This window comes from Benincasa hispida, chromosome 8 (assembly GCF_027475165.1).
Source record: "Benincasa hispida cultivar pf3 chromosome 8, pf3_genome.v1.1, whole genome shotgun sequence".
Lineage (NCBI taxonomy): Eukaryota > Viridiplantae > Streptophyta > Magnoliopsida > Cucurbitales > Cucurbitaceae > Benincasa > Benincasa hispida.
Window position 1 is genome coordinate 52,837,593 of NC_143485.1, and position 12,643 is coordinate 52,850,235.

The following is a 12,643-nucleotide window of genomic DNA, read 5'->3' on the forward strand; positions in this document are numbered from 1 at the left end:
ATTGAAGCCTATTTTTCGAAAAGAAAACATCTTTTTCTTGTAAAGTCATAAAAGAAGAGATTACTTAGTTTTAGTTTATTTAAAGGCTAAAACTAGTAGAAAGGCTATATCCAACTCTCAATTCCATTTTGCCTTACACTAACTCGGTTATTGGTCGAAAGAATATCTATTTTGTAAAAAAGAGAGACACTTCTAGGACAAGGGTGCCTTTTAAACTCACATACACAAAATGTAAATGGCATTTCTTTTACCTAGAGGGATAGCTTTCACACTCACATTACAGGGAACCTATCGGTATTTTCTTGTGAGCCCTAACTAACACGATAGAGGTAGCTATTTTCACGTCTATCTATACACAAGACACATTAGTGAAGGTTAAGATAAATAAGCAAAAGCACGCTTGCTATTTTCTTTGTTTTTTTTTTTTTTTTGTGCTAGCAATTTTTTTTTATTAAACTCTAGGCCCTTTTTTATCCTCTTTGTCTAGACTTATCTCTAAAATAAGATAGTTTACCTTAGACCAAAGTTTGTCCTATTAGGGTGACAAAGAAAATTAAGTGGGTATGACGTTTCTAAGAGTTTGAGATTCTAACTAAATCTAAAGACTAGGCATTCGATTTTGTACGAAGTTAAAAAGGAAAATAAAGATTCTTTTGAAAAATGAGTTTTAAAATTTTGTTAGAAATAAATTTAAGAAGTAAATTTGATTTGTATCATTGCTTGAGGGAATGTGTCATCAAAGTTCATTGATAAGAATCAAAAGATTAAGAAAAACAAATGATCAAAACAAACAAATTGAATATTATTCTTGAATGAACGAACATACTTAGAAATGAATCATGCATTGAAAGCAAAAAGAGAGAGAGAAAAATTAAAAAGGAAAAATGCTAAGATAATGATATTGTGTTTCTTAAGAGAATAAAAGAGAATACTATAGAAATGTAATAGAGCCTAATCAAGATATATTTAAGCAAGATTATCAAATCCACATAACTCGAGCTCAGGTGCTCAAAGGTTCCAGATATGCAAAGATGACAGAGATAATGGAACAAAACTTTTTTGTAAGGCTCATTTTTAACAACCTTAAAAAAAATGTTAAGAACATGCAATGCACTCCCACCCCAACTTAGAAATTAAACATTGTCCTCAATGTTTATAAAACTAAAATATGAGCTTGAAGACAAAAAAAAAAGGGAACATAAAACTCCCCTGATTTCGTGCAATGGGTGGTGGTAGAAATTTTTCTTACTTTATTTTGTTGTTCTTTATGGTTCTTTTCCTACATCAAATTTTCTTTTTCTTTCATTTTTGTTGTTCATACAAAAGAAGAGAAAAGAAAAGAAAAAGAACGGAAAAGAAAAGCTACAAGAAAAAAGAAAAAAGTTAGTCTATAATTTTTTGAACCTAGAAAGCTAATAAAGAAAGCGAAAAAAAGTTGTTTTATTTTTTACGCCTGGCTACCTCCAGGAAAGGAAAATTTTTAGCGTCGATCACTCGACGCGACCCATCTTTTATTCTTTTCAAAGTACATAAAAATTCTCATATTTTTCCAGTCCTCTCTTAGATGAATCTATATAGCCTGTAAGGGCTATAAGAAAACTCATCCTCTTACAAGAACCAGACAGGTCGAATTTGAGTTTTCTACTATTCGGTAAAAAAGAAGAAAAAAAAAGAATCAAAAGAAAAATAACCCAAAAGAGTCAAAAGAAAGAAAAGACTTAACAACTAACTCTGACTCATAAGGAAAATACGAGCAAATATCAAAGATGCAAGAAATTCTAGGACAAAGTACGATTGATAGGTAGAGACATGACAATTGTTGACGCGTAGTAAATGAATGGAAAAATAGATAAAATGTGAGGATGTTTTCATCGAAACACTAAGCTTGACCGCAAGGGCAACCCCAGCCAATGCAGACTAATGCAATCATGCCATACACGCCCACCACAAATGCATGTGATTTGTATTAGATAACGGAACTTATTTCTATGTCTCCATTCTTGCTTATGCAATCTCAATCTAGCTCTCCTGAGCATCGACTCTAACCTAGCTCTCTCAAGTCTTATGTTCTTTCCTTAGACTCTCTCTCGAGTAGCTCTAAAGGTGTGATGGACGCATACATAAGACAAGGTAACCGCAAAAGTCTGGTTGACGTAAGACTATTCCTATCTCTAGTGAACACTTGCTTACACTGCTTAATGCGACCAATCACTTACCCTCCCAGACAGTTAGTTGTTGCTGACTTTACTCATAGACAAGCATTGCATCTGCTTATAGACAAGCATTGCTACAGCTTCACACTAAGCAAATAAGATTTTCTCACACACTATGCAACGCACACCTCCCGGTGGTTTGCTACATGCTTCATATTCCAATGCCGCATGATTAAGTATGTGATACTCTAGCAATCTTACTCAATGATGCGATGAAAGTCAAGGATTCTAAGTAAAGGAAGATGGAGATGGAATCGAAGAAAATATAGAAATGTATTTATCACAAAATGTATTAATTCCTTAAGCCAAAATGTAATACGATACAATATAAGGAAAGAAGATAAAATGAAAGGACCAGCTGGAAGCAATGTCTTGCTTCAAGTAGATGTGTGTCAAGGCTACCGGTGGTGCCATGGAAGGGCGGTGGAATTGACTCTCTTGAGATCTAACTCCGTCAAAGGCTCTGGTCGTCACTCGGAATTGATGAAGGAAATGAAGAACTCTCAAGCTTGGTACTCACGCTTTGGTCTGGATCACAAAGATCCGCCCTAAGGAGAGCCTCAAGCAAAAAACCTTGGATAAAATGAAATTCTGCTCATTGGCTTCTATTTATAGGTTGATCGCTGACAGCATTAATGGACCCGCTCTGATTCTGACATTCGCGGCGTGATGGTCCTTTTCTGAACCTCTGCTTCTAATGGCATGGTAGATGAAATGCCAACATCATCTTTTGATTCTCCCAAGATATGCGTTAATGTTTCCATTCCACCAACCTTGTGTTCATCCTGCTATTATGGTTATCATCGTGTAGCCGCAATCGCGATGACTGCATTCGCTTGATGACCGCAACTTTTATGCGATGACCGCAATCGCTTGATGATCGCAAATCCTATGCGATGGATGTATATGGTCGATTACCGCAACACCCATGCGTTGAACGTATGCGTTCGCCTTTGCGATGGAGAAATTCTCCGCATGCGGTCATCTTTGCGATAGCCCGGCTTTTGTGTATGCGTCCGCTTCCTGCGTTAACTACAAAGATAAAAAATTGAACACATAATAATGCATAATAGTGGGTTAGCTGAGATTCTTAATGTTGAATGATGCAAACTCATTTTCTCATAAATTTCTAACATAATCGCCACATATTCTACTTAACAACCTTCATAATTCTAAATAAAAGGCCTAAGATGACGTACATTTCTGCCCATCATCGCACCCCCAAACTTAGAATCATGCTTGTCCTCAAGCATGCATTATTCTTAAGAAATTCTTAACTCACCTTCTTGCTTTCCTTTGCAATGACCAGTGATAGCATGTAGAATTACAAATTATTTATACTGCTTTATTTAGATATTGCGGCCAAAAGAAAGGAAAGTTGCGTCAATTGTATGGAAATTAGCTAAGAAATGCAAGAATTATAATTTGTCATCAATACATCCACTGACACCATTGCGATGGTAGAAAAGAATATTTCAAGTCTGTTTTGTAAATCAAGTCACCGTATGCGTTCATGGCTTAAGATGCAAAAGAGAAATGCAATTGCGGAGGGTTCAAACACGTGTACAACTGACCGTTGTGTATTTCTGATGGGATTGATCATGTAACAGAAGGAATATTCACTCCACCATTTCCGAAATTTCAATAACAATAAAGTGGGGTCCACACTGCAGAGAGTCAAAGCCGAGCCTATAAATAGCCTCTGAAATTCTATTGCAAAATATACTTGATACAGGCATATTTTAATATTTGTATATTGAGAGAGAGACTGGTTTGAAGAGCCTGATCGGAGAAGATCCGAGAAGATTTAAGAGACAAGGCTGAGAGGTGAGTCTCAGGGAAAATCCTTTCAATCCTCGCCGTCGAAGCTCTGTACCAAGGTCACTTCTACCGGACGAGCAAGCCTGAGCGGGAAGCTCTTCTCTTCAATCAATCCATACGTCGACAAGCAAATCCACCGTCCAGATCTGTGTCAAGACATTGGCACTCTTCTGTATTTGTTTTTATCTCTTTATCATCAATTGTATTCATCTTCTTAATCTCTATCATTCACACCATGTATAGACGCTAAATATTAGTATTGAATGTCAAGATCATTTTCATCTCCATCTTTCTGTCTATTTTCGTTCCTCCATTAATCGCTTTCTCCATGATATTTTCTTAATCTCTTGGTAATTAGCCTGAATCTAACAAGTAAATTAATCTGTGCTAAAGACATAAATATGTTTAGCTAAAGCATGCTAGATGGCATCTTCACCTGTGAGAGCAGAAGTGAAGATGCCATTTCTCCTGTCGAGAGAAGGTTGGAAGAATGCATTAACTAAAGCGAGAAGTACTTCCAGAGATGGAAGCAACCTTGCGTTCATTACGTTCATTCCTGTTTCACCACATAGATGTAGGAACGCGGTCGATCATCGAGAGGTGTACGCCAAGGGAAAGTGAAACCGTAGTTATATCTTTAACACAATTAATGAACTTGCAATGTTTATATTAATTACCCTTTCTATTTCTGTTTCATACATAAAGACTTCCCACCGCATAACACGACCTTTTTTTATAATCTTCACAGTCAGTCTCAAACTCAGTATCATGTATCAATATCCTGTATGTTGTATCATGATAGCTTAGGTTTACTTTTATGCACTTTTATGTTATTAACGTAACTTTACTTTACCACGCAATTTTACTTTACCGTAACTTTAAATACTCGTATAAACACAAATTTTATTAATTAAAAAACCCTCGGTCGCATATATCACGAACGTAACGCATTAACTAAGCAATCCCTGTGTTCGACCTTGGATCACTCCGAGAAACTTGCAGTGGAATTATACTTGGTTTCAACGCAAGGAAACATGTGACAACATATAGTATACTACAAGCATTTCATTAATAACACATACATCTAGAAGTAGTATCGCATAAAATGTATATGAGCAACAATACATTTTGCGTTACAAGTTTATGGAAACATAAGCTTGTAGCACATCATTATGCATGCACATTACATTCATCAAATTATAAGTGCCTGAGTGCGTTGCTAGAGACTGGCAGAAAATTTGAGTTTGACAACAACTGCCTCAACGCATTTAGAGTTTTAAAAGATGTGCTGATTACCACACCTGTACTGATTGCGCCGAACTGGACATTGCATTTGAAATCATGTACGACACAAGTGGGTATGTGATGGGGGCAGCTTTAGCGCAAAAGAGAAAAACAATTTTGCACCCCATCGCATATGTGAGTAAAACTTTAAACCCTGCTCAAACAAATTATACCACCATAGAGAAGGAACTCCTGGCTGTGATTTTTGCGTTGGAAAAATTCCGGGCATATTTGTTGGGAACCAAGATACTTATCCACACTGATCACTCGACGATCAAATACTTAATGACAAAGAAGGACGTGCCTCTAATATTCTTGAAACCAAGATACTCATCCACATGGTATACTTTTACTGCAAACAAGTTTGACTACAATCGGAGTTGCAGACGTGCCTCTAATATTCTTGAAACTAACTTTGCTGATCTTAATTTTTTATGGAACCTGAATAATGAAAATACATTATCAGACATGATATTTCACTTTTCTAAAATATTATGTTTTTAATGTAATAAGTTGAAAATTAATGAGGAGCAAATTTAATACATACCTTTCGATTTCACTGATTCCATGGACAATATTCTTGGTCTATGATGATAGGATTGCTGACATGAACCATTTCAATATCTTCAAAATGCTTGTCAGTGGCTGGGAATGTGCCAATAGAGTCTGGCCATGTTGTTATCCTGACACCGTTTGTAGTATTAATCAACTTGCATTTTTTCACTGTAACTCCTTCCACAGCTTGTTCCTTGCTATATTTGCCCAAACTTCCTATGCTAATTCCATGTCCTGGTCCACAAGTAACATCACTAATAGCTATTTGTTTGTTACTATCTCCCACAAATATACAATCATCTCCGGTTGCGATTTTGGTATTGAGAATGTTAATCGCTTCTAAGCTACTCATGTGAATTCCATCAGTGTTGGGACTATTCCTTGGTGCAATAATTGTCACGTGGTCAAAGGTAATATTTTTGCAACCCAAAAGATTGATATGAAAGTTCTTGCTATCCAATGAAGTTATGTCCTTCACTATTGAATTAGTGATGAAATTGAACTTCAAATTCTGCAATATTTTATACAAATTAAACAAAACAACTCCTCGTGTTAAAATGTCATATGTTGATTTAAATTATGTTTTCTTAAATTATAAATGAATATTGAGCCAAAAATGAAAATTTAGTATATAATCAAAGCATTTACCATGGGAAGTTTGGTGCATATTTTCTTTAGATGGCAATCATTCTTTTCCCAACCTGTTTTTCCTTGGCCATCCAAAACTCCAGTACCTGACAATGTCAATTGATCGACATATTCCAAAATGAGCAACCCATCTCCTTTTGTGTCAACCAGAGCTTGTAATGTCCCTTCAATTTGAATCTCAATAGAACTTTTACAAGGGCCTTTAAGGTTGGATTGACTTAATCGTAACTTCTTTTTGGAATCAACACTTTACTTGGAGTACTGGATGCACATGCCTCCTTCCAAGCGCTTGCCAAAGCCCGTAAATTAAATCATTTCAATTGATAAAAATATTTTATGTAAATTAAAATGGTTTATCAAACTAATAATGTATACTTACCATAGTAATATCTGCATTAGGTTTGGTACTGTATGTTGTGACATCGAAACACAACTCGATTGACTTTTAGCATTGGACACCAACAATAACAACAGTGGTAATAATGTCATTTTCCTCTTTTCTATCTTTTTGTTTTTTGTTTTTTGTTTTTTTTTTTGTTTTGTTTTGTTTTTTTTTTTTTTTTTTTTTGCAAATTCTTAATTTAAACTTAGATTCATCCAACTCTCTATATATACAAAGAGAATTAATATGATTGAAATTCACCTTCAAATGTTATTGATTTAGTAAATTGGTTAAAAAATCAACAAGTGGTTGAAGTTAAACGGTCATGTGCCTATGATTAGCTTTTCCTTAAACATTGGATATATGACTCGTTCTCTCACACTCACCTTGACAAAATCCATTCTTTAAATTTATCTCTCAAGAAACATGCATGGATGTCCACGGCACAACGTGGCCAATTTTCTCTCCAAGGTTTAAGTTATTTATTTATTTTTCAATTCCAATAGGCTTTTATTTTTTTCTTTTAAACTCAAACTAATTACATTTTTTTTAACTTAAATCTAAGTTAGTTTAAATTTAAGTTTAAACTATTCCAATTTTTCCTTTTTATTCTTCTAAACTTAAACTAATTTAATTTTTTTTCTTGTAAGTTTAAGTTTTTTTTTTTAATTTAAACATAGAAATTCCCGTAAGGGGATAGAATGGAAGGCACGGAGACAAAATGGTAATTTTACTATATGGGATCCTCCACTTAAAAAGTAAGAAAAAAGAGACGGGGACAAAATCATATTTTCACTACATTGAATCTCAAAAGTTTGTTAGGTAAAGGTAGAATTGAAGGCACATGGACAAAATGGTATTTTCACTGTGTGGGACCCTCCATTTAAAATCTAAAAAAATTAGAAAGAGGTTAGAAAAAGTAGTTTTTAGAAACGAGATTAGGGATACGTTTGCAGGTGATTTTCAGATGGTCAAAATCACCTTTTCTCTTGCCAAAACCACTTTCCCTTAAAATGATGATGTTTGGCATGAGTTAAAATTGATTTTAAAAAAATTTAAAATAATTTCAATTTGGTTTTAGAAGAATTAGTTGATAGCTGATTTTTGTTAAGTGATTGATCGGGAACCAGTCTCGAAATGGTCATCTAATTCAACTTTTGTTAAAATATTGTTTGTTAGCTATTTTTGAAATCGTTATTTTTTAGTTTTAAATATTGGAACAAAAGATGACAGACATTGCCTGTCACTAAATGGTTGATATAAAAAAAAAATTATATATGTTTTGAATTTGTTGGGGGACAAATGGTATATATAGAGCTGAATACATTAGCAAACTGATTACACCTCAATTACTAGAAATAATACACCCAATGTATAATATTCAAACTCAAGCAAACGGCAGATGATATAACAAGGCTTAAATATGAAAATAACCAAAGACTTAAAAGGACTTCAAAACCTTTGGAGACTCAAAACGTAATCGATGCACGTTTCTGTAAAACGTTGTCCTGGAGATAATTATTCGCTCTTAACGGGCTGCAAGCAGACTACAGTGATTGTCCCAGGAGGATACAACGAATAACTCTGATAGAACTGCAACCTCAAACTACTCAGATTTGGCAGAACTCTTGGATACTTGCTTTTAACTCAACTTAAGAACAAAGAAAAAAAAGAAAGAAAAGAGTTAACTCTTCAATTTGGAATGAGATGGTACAAATGAAGAACCAAGTTGCTATTTATAGGCTAGCAACTTGGTAACTCCCCAAATTACAAAAAATTGAAACATTTGTCAAATTTAACTCAATTTGAGTTGTTACTCGACAAAAATCAAACATAACTCATTCAAATTGGAAAAACTACAATTTTAACTTTCATACATGTTCAATTTATACATGAAACATCATTTTAATATTTGAAGTTTCAATTCAATTTGAAAGTTTGTAAAGAATGATTTAATCTACACAATTGAATTTAATCTACACAATTAAATTCATTTTATGTTTCAAATATTCACTAAACTTTCAGTTTGTCTTACAATATATATCTAACAATCCCTCACGTGAAAGAAACTGAGAAAAATCAAACAAAACTATTGAGAGCAAATAGACAAGCTATGCATCACAAGATGTGTCTTCTGGACTTCAACCTTCCTTAGTGAATATCCATCGAATTTATCGAAGAAATAGTAAGACTAAGCTCTGGAACTATCCTTTCCATTGGTGAATTTAGATAACATCACATACAACTCGTCTTGTATCTCTAAGTTCTATACTTTGTGTCCATTTTGGTCTTGGACAAAATCCTGAATTCATGAGAGCTTTAAAGAATATGAGCTATTTAAAAAGTTCTCATAGAAGCGACCCACTTCTACTCTCATATAGGTAATATTGGTTAAAAGCATCATGTCACTACTCCTCTTGTAAAACAAGATATCAATATAACCTTAACATCAATAGATCACACGCTCTAGAACATCATAGAAATGGAAAGAAACTATAAGTTTCTTAGTGTGTCAATTATGAATTATCCAACTAGTTTGCCAACTAAACCTAGATCTTGGGATCTCTAGTCAACTAGGTTAGGTTACTATAAAATAACTCATTTCATAGGCTTTAGCTTGATTCCCCTTAATGTATATGTGACTTGCTCTCTTGACAATCCTTTCATCAAAGGATATGCAATATTATCTTTTGATTTCACACAATAAATGAAATTTCCATTGGAGAGCAATTGCCTTATCAAATTTTGCTTGCATCTAATATATCTTAACTTGCCATCATAGACATTATTCTTGGCTTTCATAGAAGCCACTAAATTGTCACAATAAATAAATATTGCACTTACAGGCTTTGGCCACAATGGAATATCTTCAAGAAAATTTCAGAGCCATTCAGTTTCTTCTCCTACTTTATCAAGAGCTATGAATTCTGATTCCATAGTAGGATATGCTATACACGTCTATTTTGAAAATTTCCATGATATAGCTGCTCCACCTAAGCTAAAAATATACCCACTAATTAGTTAAGTCTCCATGCTATCATAAATCCAATTAACATCACGAAATTCTAGTACACATGGATATCTCTGTTGGGTTTTATGTTCTAAAACTCATGGTTTGTAAACAATAAAACATATTCTATATTCAATAAAGTTGTTATTAACGTTTATTCAATAAAGTTGTTAGTGATTTGTAATCCTAAATCCAATAAACTAAGAACTCTTGGCTATATCATGTATACTTGGACTTTATGTAGAGACAAAAAAGATCAGATTTGAGTAACTAGCCAAAATGGTCTATAGTATAAGGGTAAGGTTGGGTACCTTATCCTAGGGACACTACTGGATGCGACCCACTTTGTATTTGATACAAACGATGTGATCTTGAATCGTTCATGTAGAGACATATAATTGGGGTGTCCTATCCAATGAGCTTTCTTAAAACTGGACCACTAAATAGTCACTTTTTCTTTATAACGTCATTTATTATTAAGACTGACTATTTCAATACAATGACCTAGGTAACTCAATCTAAATTCTAAGCTAACTTTGAACTCTTGTCTATTTGGGATTATCCTTAGATCTGCATGGGTGAGATTGGCCCAAGATCACCGCTCAATAAGCCCCCCATTTCAAGGGTAAGACTGGGTATAGGATAAATTTTGGTCTAAGGTAAACTATCTCATTTTAGAGATAAGTCTAGACAAAGAAGATAAAAAATGGCCTAGTGTTTTAAGTAATAAAAAAATTAAAATAAAATAAAAAAAATTGCTAGTACAAAAAAAAAAAAAAAAAAGAGCAAGCTTGCTTTTGCTTATTTATCATAACCTTCACTAACGTGTATGTATGTGAATGGATAGAGGTGAAAAGGGCTACCTTCATCGTTTTAGCTAGGGCCTATGAGAAAAGAGCGATAGGTTCTCAGCAAGGCAAGTGTGAAAGCTATCCATCAAAGTAAAATAAATGTCATTTACATTTTGTGTGTGTGAGTTTAAAAGGCACCCTTGTCCTAGAAGTGTCTCTCTTTTTTGCAAGATAGGTATTGATGCGTTGTTTTATGTAATGGAAATACGGATAATATGTGCTGATGGATTGCGTTGTGCACTCAAGTTTCCCCAGCGGAATTCAAGTGTAAATTCCCCTGAGTTTCCTGGTAAGTCCAGGCTCGAACACAGGAACTTGTGAAAATAGTTGCGTTGGTAATGTTTATGAAAACTTTGTGGTAACCGTGTAAATAAATAAGTGTTGCGTGTGTTGTTGCATTGATAAAGAAAGAAGTAAATAAAGGCGGCGGTTTTGAGAAAGATAGTTACGTTGATAGATGCAATGAGTATGCGATGAACAGGTTGAGAAGATCTTTAGCTAGCTTTACTCGGCAATGCGTCAAACTATGCGATCATGTTACAACCATGCACAACAAGTCATTTCCCAATGTAAATGCGATGCTCCTAAGTCTAAGACGCATGTGTTGAATGCAAAATGTCCATAGAGCTTATCCCTAAGTCTCTACTCTTGTCCTATGCATTGATGCAAAATGCATGAAAGCAAGGTGATCGCATACAATCACATCTTATCACTAAGATACATGCGATGCATTAATAACAAATAGTGCTCATTCCTAAGCGCCTATCTCTCGTTTATGCATTCTAATCTGGTTCTTCCAAACCTAGATTCTGACCTAACCTTCCCAAGTCTAAATCCTATCCTTAGACTACCGTTCCGAGTATCTCTAATGGACAAATGAAGCATACATAAATAAGATAATCGCAAAGAATGAAGATTCCCTAGTTGTGCTAGCTAAATGCTTCTCAACCCATTCAACTGATTTAGCTATTCATGCGTGAATTACAGAGAGTGAACAGATATAGAGAAAGAAATTTCATTCTTATAAACGAGTTGAGTACAAAATACCAATGAAAGTTTAAGGTAGAGAGCCTGATAGCAATTCCTTGCTGACCAAGGCTTTTTACATTGAAATCTCTATTTTCATCTAAAGATATTCCTGCTTCCGCAAGCGTCGGCCCTCTCTCTATCTTTGGAGCTTTCGGAGCTCTCCCAAGCTTATCGGAACGATCTACCGGCACACTTTCTTCCTCGCGTCCGCCCTGGACAGAGGCGTGAACTTGTAAAGTGTTGAATTAATCGACTGCTTAACTGTCACACCCCCTCCCTATCCTTAGCCCCCTAAGACCTGGAAGGGAGCGTGAGGGTACACCAGTAGTATTCCAAGACAATATTTCAATTTAATGTTTCCCCCTTATCTATTAAAGATTTCAATACGTTTACAATACTCTATCTAACTTTCATACACATGGTTCAATTTCCTATATTCTTTATTACATAATCCGAGCCGTGCCCTGAGAATTTACCAAGTCCTAGTATGTTGGTGGTTAGTAGACTCCTTCCTGAACGCTCCGCTTTGCTAACTGAGGGGAATATAAGAAAACATTTGGAAGAGTGTGAGCTACTAAGCCTAGTGAGTGGTTCTTTTAGAATAATAATCACTTTGCAAAACATATTTTTGGGAAATCAATCACATAATCACAATTCCAGTATAATTTATGCATGATCATGTGTACATTCATTCAATTATCAACCTCCAGTTCCATGCTATACGTGGCATGCTCATATCATGGACACATTATCAATCACAATAGCTTTTTATGGAAACTTTCCTATATCCCACTTTTCCTGCCAATGTGCACATTGACAATTCTTTTCCCACTAGTCATGCTTAGGTAAC

The 12,643-nt window shown here is 34.8% G+C and overlaps 1 pseudogene; it reads right to left on the reverse strand.

Moving 5' to 3' along the window:
- Positions 1-5,648: 5,648 nt before the first annotated feature.
- On the reverse strand, positions 5,649-7,010 carry LOC120084106 (polygalacturonase-like; annotated as a pseudogene).
- Positions 7,011-12,643: the final 5,633 nt, after the last annotated feature.